The sequence below is a fragment of the Hippocampus zosterae genome, chromosome 6 (assembly GCF_025434085.1).
Source record: "Hippocampus zosterae strain Florida chromosome 6, ASM2543408v3, whole genome shotgun sequence".
In the NCBI taxonomy this organism is placed as follows: Eukaryota; Metazoa; Chordata; class Actinopteri; order Syngnathiformes; family Syngnathidae; genus Hippocampus; species Hippocampus zosterae.
The window spans coordinates 22,846,404-22,855,870 of NC_067456.1; positions in this window are offsets into that span (position 1 = coordinate 22,846,404).

The window sequence follows — 9,467 nt, forward strand, 5'->3', positions numbered from 1 at the left end:
CTTGGAAACAAATGTTGTCCATCTGTCAGGTAAAATCATCACTTGTATCACTCTCTGAAATTGTGTGAATGCAAAATGGCTGCCATATTCCAGCATTTTACATCACAGATGCCTTTGGTGTATTGCAACAAATTCATGCAGCTCTTCAGTGTCATGAACAGTATAATCATGATTTTTTTTTCAAATCTTTTTTTTTTGTTTCTGTAAATTACTATTTTTTAATGTATTTCGCATTAATGTTGTTGTTATTGCAAGACAAATACATTTAGAAAATTGGAAGGAAAAAAAGCAAAGTCAGTTATAATATTCATCCGGCTCCTTTCAAATGTGAAGAGCAGCAGCTTGACTTTGAGCTCATCCCATATGACCGAGCTTCTCACCATATTTCTGAGGGTCAGACACCCTGCGGAGGAAACTCATTTCTGCCGCTTTTATACGGGATTGTGTTCTTTCGGCCACAGCTCGGTGAGGGTCAGAACGTAAAGTGAGAGCTTCGTTTTTTTTTTTGGTGCAGCTCCCCCTCCACCACAATGGCCCACAGAAAACATGTTGCAAATCATGGTACTTGATTTAGGACACATACTGGTGAAGACATTTTTCCATTAAAAGTTTTAAAATAAGAACCTATTTTTACCGTTTAAATATTACAAACTGACAGTACTCATCTCAGTAAAATGTGTAAATTTTCACAAGGAAATGCAGTAGTGTATGCCTCTACTGTTACTCATCAAATGATGAAAATGACCCTTGCCTCCTGTAAACATGGGTTGTGATTTATATTCTATTATTATAACGCGCTAAAGTGAATGATGCATGTGTCATCATGGCTATTGCCGATTACAGGACCCTGAGCCGTCAAACTTTATTACTCGATCTGTCTTTCAATTTAGGTGTCTCATAGTAGTTAAATCCCTATGGCTCTGTAGAAGGTCCGCTGATGAGGGGGGCATTTACTTGAAAGCATGTCCGTGCTGACAGCCATGTTAAGACACCTGCGGCTGTTCTCAACATTTATCAACTTGTCAAGCCAGGAAATGATCTTAATATCATCTCTCGAAGGTGGAATGCTATGCCTGATTGATGTTTCCTGTGGATTCCGTCTGAGATGTTTTCAAAATCAGCCTGTACTTCCTCTTCAATGTTCTGCTGACAGATTCAGTATCACATAGCTTGAAAACTCAAGAAACATCTGAGGCGAGGCTCATTCGAGTCAATCTAAATACCAAGGTCCATTAAAAGATTGTCGACTGCTTAACAAAGACATTTTACTGTGGATTTGCTGGTTGCTTTCTTCACATTTTAAGTGATGACACATGGAGGCTCTGTTGGAATTCTGCTGTGAATTTTGAAATTCAATTTTTGCTTTGCTGGAACCATGATGGTTTGTCTTTCTTATTTCCATTTAAAATTGTTCATGAATAGGTGATTTTTCTTTTTGATTGGATTAAAAGAGAGATGTTCACATAGTAAATTGGCTGGCAACCGGTTCAGGGGTTGTCCAAAGACAGCTGGGATAGGCTCCAGCATGCCCACGACCCTCGTCAGGGTGAAACGTTTCAGATGGATGGATGGAGGGATATTCACATCATACAGGCAAATTATATTCCAAATAATTTGTAAGAGGATAAGCAGTTCGGAAAATGGATGAATAGTATACTATCTGGGCGGCCCGGTAGTCCAGTGGTTAGCACGTCGGCTTCACAGTGCAGAGGTACCGGGTCCGATTCCAGCTCCGGCCTCCCTGTGTGGAGTTTGCATGTTCTCCCCGGGCCTGCGTGGGTTTTTCCGGTTTCCTCCCACATTCCAAAAACATGCGTGGTAGGCTCATTGAACACTCTAAATTGTCCCTAGGTGTGAGTGCGATTGGCTGGCAACCAATTCAGGGTGTCCCCCCCCCTACTGCCCGAAGACAGCTGGGATAGGCTCCAGCACCCCCTGCCCCTTAGTGAGGATCAAGCGGTTCGGAAGATGAATGAATGAATGAATGAATGGATGTATACTATCTGCAGTTATCCCTAATGATCTGGCACTGATATACATACTTTGCCTTTCAACTGGGATAGTCTCAAATTTCCTCTGCTTTTGAACCTGCACAGAATGATCTGTGTACATAATATGGCAAGGAAAAAGATGCCTGGGAAAGGTTTATCACATTTGGACTCTTCATTTTTGTATTATTTCTGCATATGCACTTGCCTGTTCAGTTTTGATGCAGTATCACCACATAATCATGGGACATGCATGTAATAGCAGATGGTCATGTGCAAGATGAAATGGAGATAAACATGGCCACGTATTCACTTTAGAGCAGACTTGTCATTTAATTGGCTTTTAATGATGACACGTGGAGGCCAAAGATCACGCTCAGGGGGTTCGAGGTCCGTTGCACACTGAGAATCATTAAATGTCACAGTTAATAAAGTTTGCTTGGAATGAAATTGCATTAATAATGACATCCCCCTCCCTGAGCCAGTGTTAAAGGGTTTGTGTGTCTCATTGATCCTAGCTGTCGGGGGTTTATGCCCTAGGTTGGATCACCAAGGCAAACCGGTCCAAGGTGAAACATTGGACAATGTAGGGCATTACACCTTCGATAAAGACAATTTTTGGACCACCTTTTTTCCTTTGCCTGGATGTTGGTATCCGGGGTTCCAGAACTGGAACCAGGCCTGAAGGTGGGCGCCTGGTGGCTGGGCCTGCGCCCAAGAACACAACCTGAACAGACAACATAGATCCCCTGTCACATGAGCTCACCACCTCTGGAAAGAGCCAAGGGAATTGGGCGTGTTGTGAGTTGGAAAATGAGCAAAGGCAGAGACCTAACCGGTCTGATACCTGGCTACAGAAGCTGGCGCTAAGGACTTGGAATTTCATTTCTCTGGCCAGGAAGGCTCCTAAGCCGGTGTGTGTGAGTTCAAGAGGTTCCAACTAAATCGAGTCAAACTTGCTTCAACAGACAGCTGTGACCATCAGGTGGTCAAGGCCTCTTGTGGTGGCCGTCACCAAACCTGTGGTGTGAGTTGTCATCAGGTTAAGGCAGGGGTGTCAAACTCATTTCACATTGTGGGCCACATACGGCCTTGGTAGATGTCAAGTGGGCCAGACCATTAAAAATTATACCATACTCTGCTATAAATAACCAAAATAAAATGTCTTACCTTTGTTTTGGTCTAAAGAAGCACAAGACAGTAGGAAAATGTTGACATTTACTGAACATATCTTTTACAAAACATTTCATGAAGCACCTGAGGTTTCCTTAGACAAATGTGCAATTTACTTTTATCATTTATATCCACTGATCCCTCGCTATTTCGTGGTTCGTTTATCGCGGCTTCAGTGCATCATCGATTTTTTCAAACATTCATTAAAAAAAAAATCATATACATGTAGTACATTACTGTAAATGTTGCTCTATGTGACTCGCTGTTGTTTGGCTGACTTTCGCAGCTTCTCGCGGACCGTTTGCCTTAAAAAAAATAATCATAAATTTTATATGTTGACTGTATTTTGTTATTCATAAACTCACCTAATTTATACATGTATAAATCTATTAGTATACAGCATTAAGTCATGTTAATTACTTAAAAAATTACTTCTACATGCATGGCCTTATAAATATTATGTACATGTACCTATATGGAGGGGGGGCGCTACTTCACGGATTTTCGTTTATTGCGGGTGGTTTTAGCCCCCATTAACCGCGATAAATGAGGGATTACTCTATATGCATTGAAATTGATTCCACTGACTGTACAAAGGCACAAAACCTTAACAAGTAATTGGTATTGAAAAATATAATAATGCACTTTTAGGATAAAACCAGATTTATAAAGAAAGGAATTTTTAAACCATTTACACGAGCATATAAAATCTAAATGTAATCCCTGCCTACACCTTACAAACTAAGGAGAGTGCAATAATATGTGTAAAGAATAAAGTAGTCACATGTCCTTGATAGCGTCTGCTGTGTTGGGTCTGTCTCAGTGACAAACTGAGGCTGCTGTTGTCTTCTTCTCTGATCAAAACAGTGTGTCCCGCTGGGCGGATATTCCATGAATTGCACCTTATTGAAAATATTCATTCAATATCCTGCGGGCCCAATCAAACCTCCTTGTTGTCCGGTTCCGGCCCGCAGGCCATACGTTTGGGTTAAGTAGTCCGATTGGTTGGGGTATTTATTATTTTTTTTTTTACCTGTGGGACTGCGGGGACAGTTGATAGGTCATGGGAGTCCAAATACAATGAAGGTTCGGCGACAACCTTTGGGCTGAGAACTTGCACCTCCAAATCTGAGGCCATAGTCCTCAGTTGTAAAAAGGTTGAGTGCCCTCTCCAGGTCAGGAATGAGACGTTGAAGTATTTTGGGGTCTTGTTTACAGGGTAGGGAGGGAAGAATGGAACAGTGGATTGGTGTACCATCTGCAGTGATGTGGACATACAGTAGGGCTATCCAAGTAAAGAGGGAGCTGAATTGAAAGGCAAAGTTCCTAATTTATCAGTCGACCCACACTCACTTGTCATGGAATTTACATATTTTGTTTGTTTTTGTGGCATCTGTGAAATAAACAATGTCACTTTTATTTTTGAACTCTGCGTTTTGTTTGGTTGTTTAGCTTGTATGGAGGAATTTTCAGGTATTAATAGATGTGATAACTTTGTTTGAAGGGCGGCCCGGTAGTCCAGTGGTTAGCACGTGGGCTTCACAGTGCAGAGGTACCGGGTTCGATTCCAGCTCCGGCCTCCCTGTGTGGAGTTTGCATGTTCTCCCCGGGCCTGCGTGGGTTTTCTCCGGGTGCTCCGGTTTCCTCCCACATTCCAAAAACATGCGTGGCAGGCTGATTGGACACTCTAAATTGTCCCTAGGTGTGAGCGTGAATGGTTGTTCGTCTCTGTGTGCCCTGCGATTGGCTGGCAACCGGTTCAGGGTGTCCCCCGCCTACTGCCCGGAGACAGCTGGGATAGGCTCCAGCACCCCCCGCGACCCTAGTGAGGATCAAGCGGTTAGGAAGATGAATGAATGAATGAACTTTGTTTGAAAGATGGTCTGTGATTTACATTTGACTTGAAATGAAAAATAACACTTTTTTCTGACTTTGGTAAAAACCATCACTTGTCAAACACTTGCCCTGAGCAATCGCCTTCATATTGAGCTGTGATTGCAGTTCTCTGATGGGGTGTTTAGTTCTAACTGGGTCAGGCTAAAGTGCTGCAAGTGTGGTGGGAATTATTAGCACAGAGCTTTAGAAAAATAGAAATTAGTAGACAATCTTAGAAAATACACTTCTGAAAACCATGTCCAAATGGTGCTTCACTCATGTACAGAATTAATGTTTTTAAATCCATACATTTGTCATTAGGGATATGACCACTCTGATTTCAAAATAAATTGTCAATATTGTTTCTTTCATATGTATTCACGTTTATTTGTCCATTATTAGGCACAAAATATGGATGTATTTATCTTCACATTTATACACTCAGAATTCCATCATTTTTATTTTTTTATTTGCTGGTCAACTAATTAAATCAAATTTTTTGGACAGCATTGAACTGACTTAGGATGTGATGGACCTTGGCTTCATGAACTGGATCTTGTCCCTTTTAATTGAAGACCTCTTCTGTGGTGGGTCACTGATTTGACATGAAGAGATCACAACACAAATAGAAGTCTAGAATACTTTGAGAAGGTTGGCCTACTATTTTCAAAAAGGACAACCAATTGATGTCTTCAGAGATATAGATAGAGGCCAAGGAGGGAATCACATTGTGATGATTTACACGTTAAAGACAAAATCGTAAAAAATCTGTCCTTGTCCAAATATTTAGGTACCCAACTCTCACTCCAACTTGCCCTTGGCTAAATTACAGATTCCGTGAGTGTCACTGCCCTGCTTCTTTCTATTTCAAATGCGTTTTTTTAAATTGTCACTTTATCTTGGCACATCTTAGCTGTCCTCTAAGTGTCTTGAGCCCTTTGTGCCATCCATTTGCAATGTATAATAAAAACAGGTCAGACAGGTAAGTGGGTCATTGCACGGCTGAAGTCGTAATTCCCTCTGGCTTCACCGCATGATCACGTATTGTCATCTGCCAAGACATCAGACGTGTGGCGACAAGGCACGTTTTTCAGAAGGGACTCAATCAATGTGCCAAGTGACCTGTCACTGTCTGACACGGAGTCCCTGAGTTCTATGTTCTATTATCTATTCATTCATCAGTTCATCTTTTGCACCCTGGATGTCGATTATATTATGTCTTCTTCTGTCTGCCTTTTCTTTTGATTATTGTTAAACCATCGGGCTCCAATCATCTTCAGACTTTTCAAAAAGCCGTGGGCAGAACCCAGTAATCACTTCACACCACAGCTGTTAACCCTGAGTATGAATAGCACTAAGATTACATCAAACGCAGTGTAGAACATTGTGTGTTCTTTAGTAAATAATACCATATTGGTGCCTGATTAATATCACTGCAATCAACCGGAGTTATTTTTCGCAATAGAAAGTGCATATCGACGGCACATAGTATAATTGCCTGAGTCATATTTCAAAATTTTTGCGAAACAAAAACAAAATAAAAACATTTTAGTAGGATTTTCTTGCTGTTGATGTTGGAACAAAACACTCAAACAATTGTGTGAACAAGCAAAAGGAAAAAGACACGGCATTAATTACTTAAAAAATAAATGTGACATAGGCAGGATATGACATGACTTAGGCCTTTTGAAAAAATCTCTTATATATAAAGGTAAACATAACCTAACCAACATTGTTTTGCTCCTCTAAATGTAACCAAGATGTACAATTTATCAACATTAACCTAGTCCAGTGGTTCTTAACGTTGTTAGAGGTACCGAACCCAACCAGTTCATATACACATTCACTGAACCCTTCATTAGTAAAAAATAAAAATATGATTCAAGAAGTGTTCCTTCAGTTTTGAGTTGCTCAACTTGGCATGACAAATTATGCAGATAGGACATTGAGTCCCATCATTTTCTGTGATGTGAGTCCATGTTGGAAATATTCATCTGATATTCGCTTTTTTTCTCTCGACATATTTAGCATGTACTAAAAAAATTCTAAAAAAAAGAAATCACACAACGACAGTCACATGTTGACGACCAAGCGAACTAAATTTCCCAAATCACTGATTGGAGAAGCCATGTAATGTGATCATCTGCAGCGGGCGTGTCACAACAAATTGACATGTTGAGTCGGTGTGTCTTAACCTCCATGGCAGAGGCTTCGTCGAACCCCTGAGACTGGTTCACCGAACCCCTGGGGTTCGATTGAACCCAGGTTGAGAACCAGTGAGCTAGTCATTTCGTCATATTTAACTTTAACCAGTTTTCCTTTCCCTGTCGGGCATCTGGAAGATTCTGTACAGAATCGGACCCTGCGAACTTATACAAGGGAAAGTTGATCTAACAACAATATTAGGTGAAGCTCTAGCTTTACTAGTCAATCTACATTTCTACCCGTATCTATGGTCACCAGCTTTGGGTGACCTAAACAACAAGATCCCAGGTCCAAAGGGCTGAAATGAGTTTCCTCCATAGGGTGTCTGTTAGTGATGGGTCTGACAACACTGAAACCTCAGCACTTGCGTTGAGCAGAAGGCTCATGTATCATCACAGACTGTCAGCCGCTTAGCCTTGTAGACGACAAGCGACTCCGAGAGCTGGTCCAGCTCCTTGAGCCCTCATATGTTCTGCCTAGTAGAAAGGTACGTGACACAAAGTGATAAATGTGTGTTTTACGCATGTAAATGCATGTTATGTGGTTACGGTCATTAATCTACTCTAAACTATCAAGGCAATGATTGGCTGTAGGTATGAGGAGAAAATGGAGCAAGTTTAAAAAGAACAGGGCAGCTGCAGTTAGCCTGACAGCTGACATATGGACATCCATCAACATGGAGCCTTACTTTGGCTGCGACCTGTCACTATGTGGACAGTGACAACCACACGCTGTGCCGATCAGGGTTGGGAATGGAACCCTGCTGGAAATCTGCGCCGCAATTTCCAAAAAAACAAAACAAAAACAAAAAAAACTCATGGAGGAGTGGGTCATAGCAGAGAAAGTGAGATACCTCGTCACAGATCCGGCTGCAAACATGATTGCATGTGTCAGGAAAGCTCCAAATGAGGTACACGATTTACACAGCGCATAAATTAAATTTAACAGTTCGAAAATCATGTGACCAAATTCAAACACTCATTGATGTCCAAAATAAAACAAGAGAGCAAGGGTATGAACCAGTACCAGAGCCAAAGACAAGCTGGCACAAGTTCAGCTCCAGATGGGAGGACCGGTGAAGAAACAAACAAATGAGGTGTCATCCAGATGGAACAGCAGGTATTGAATACTGGTACGCATCGCAGAACAGAAAGAGTCTGTGTTGACGTCCCTTGCCTGTTTAAAAAGTGACATACCTCAGTTAACTGCAAATGAGTACAACATCATACAGGAGACACTGTGTGTGCTTGTTCCATTTAACCCATTTAATCCCATGGGTCACATTCGTGAAGGACAATGATTTAATTTACAGGGCTCGAAAAATGTTTATTCCTGATTACTTTTAAATGTCTGGGAAAAATTGGGGATTAAATGGGTTAATGAAGCGACAATGGAGCTGTCCGAGAAAAAAATAAAGAGCATCAAAAGTAATCCCAATGCTTAAAATGTTGTCCCACTCACTGCAACACAATGCATTATAGGTAAACACGGAGTCAAAATAAGACCACTCGAAATGTTGTGCACCTCGGACTCATTAAGTGTAATGACAATATCAACTCTGATGAACCTCCGGTTCACGTTGATGGGATTCTTAAAAGCCAAAGCATCAAAAGTCAATGATGCAATGAAACAACTAAAAGCGGAGTGTGCGGCAAAACTGAGAAACGCTGAGGTGATGCAAATGGAAGAAGCCCAAGCTGGATCTTCAACTCTACCATCTGCTCCCAGTTTACATGTCATATTTTTTTGTTTGTATTTTAATGTTCCTGCAAATCACTCCATGTTATGACAATTGATTTGTCATAAAGATACATTATCTTTGCCCGCAGATAACAGCCTGGGGCAGCTGCTGGACATGGAAGTCAAGAAGTAAAGAGCCAATTCTCATGTTGATGCCATTGTCAAGGTACAAAGCTACCAGGACATCTCTGAGGCGAACACACCAAGATCACAGGATACACTTTAATACTGGAAAACGCAAAGACTAAATTACCCTACCTTATACAGACTTGCAATGAAATCTCTTAGTATGTCATCGTAATCAGTGCCCTGTGAACGAGTGTTCTTGAAAATGAAAGAAATGGTTTGTAAACGGCGCAATCGCATTGGCCCAAAGATGTCAATGCAGATGATGTTTCTTAATAAAAACCTGTCAGTGAACTGTCTTTATTGAAATGGCATGCAATGACTTTTAAAATCCAACAAATGTCACCATAAAAAATAACA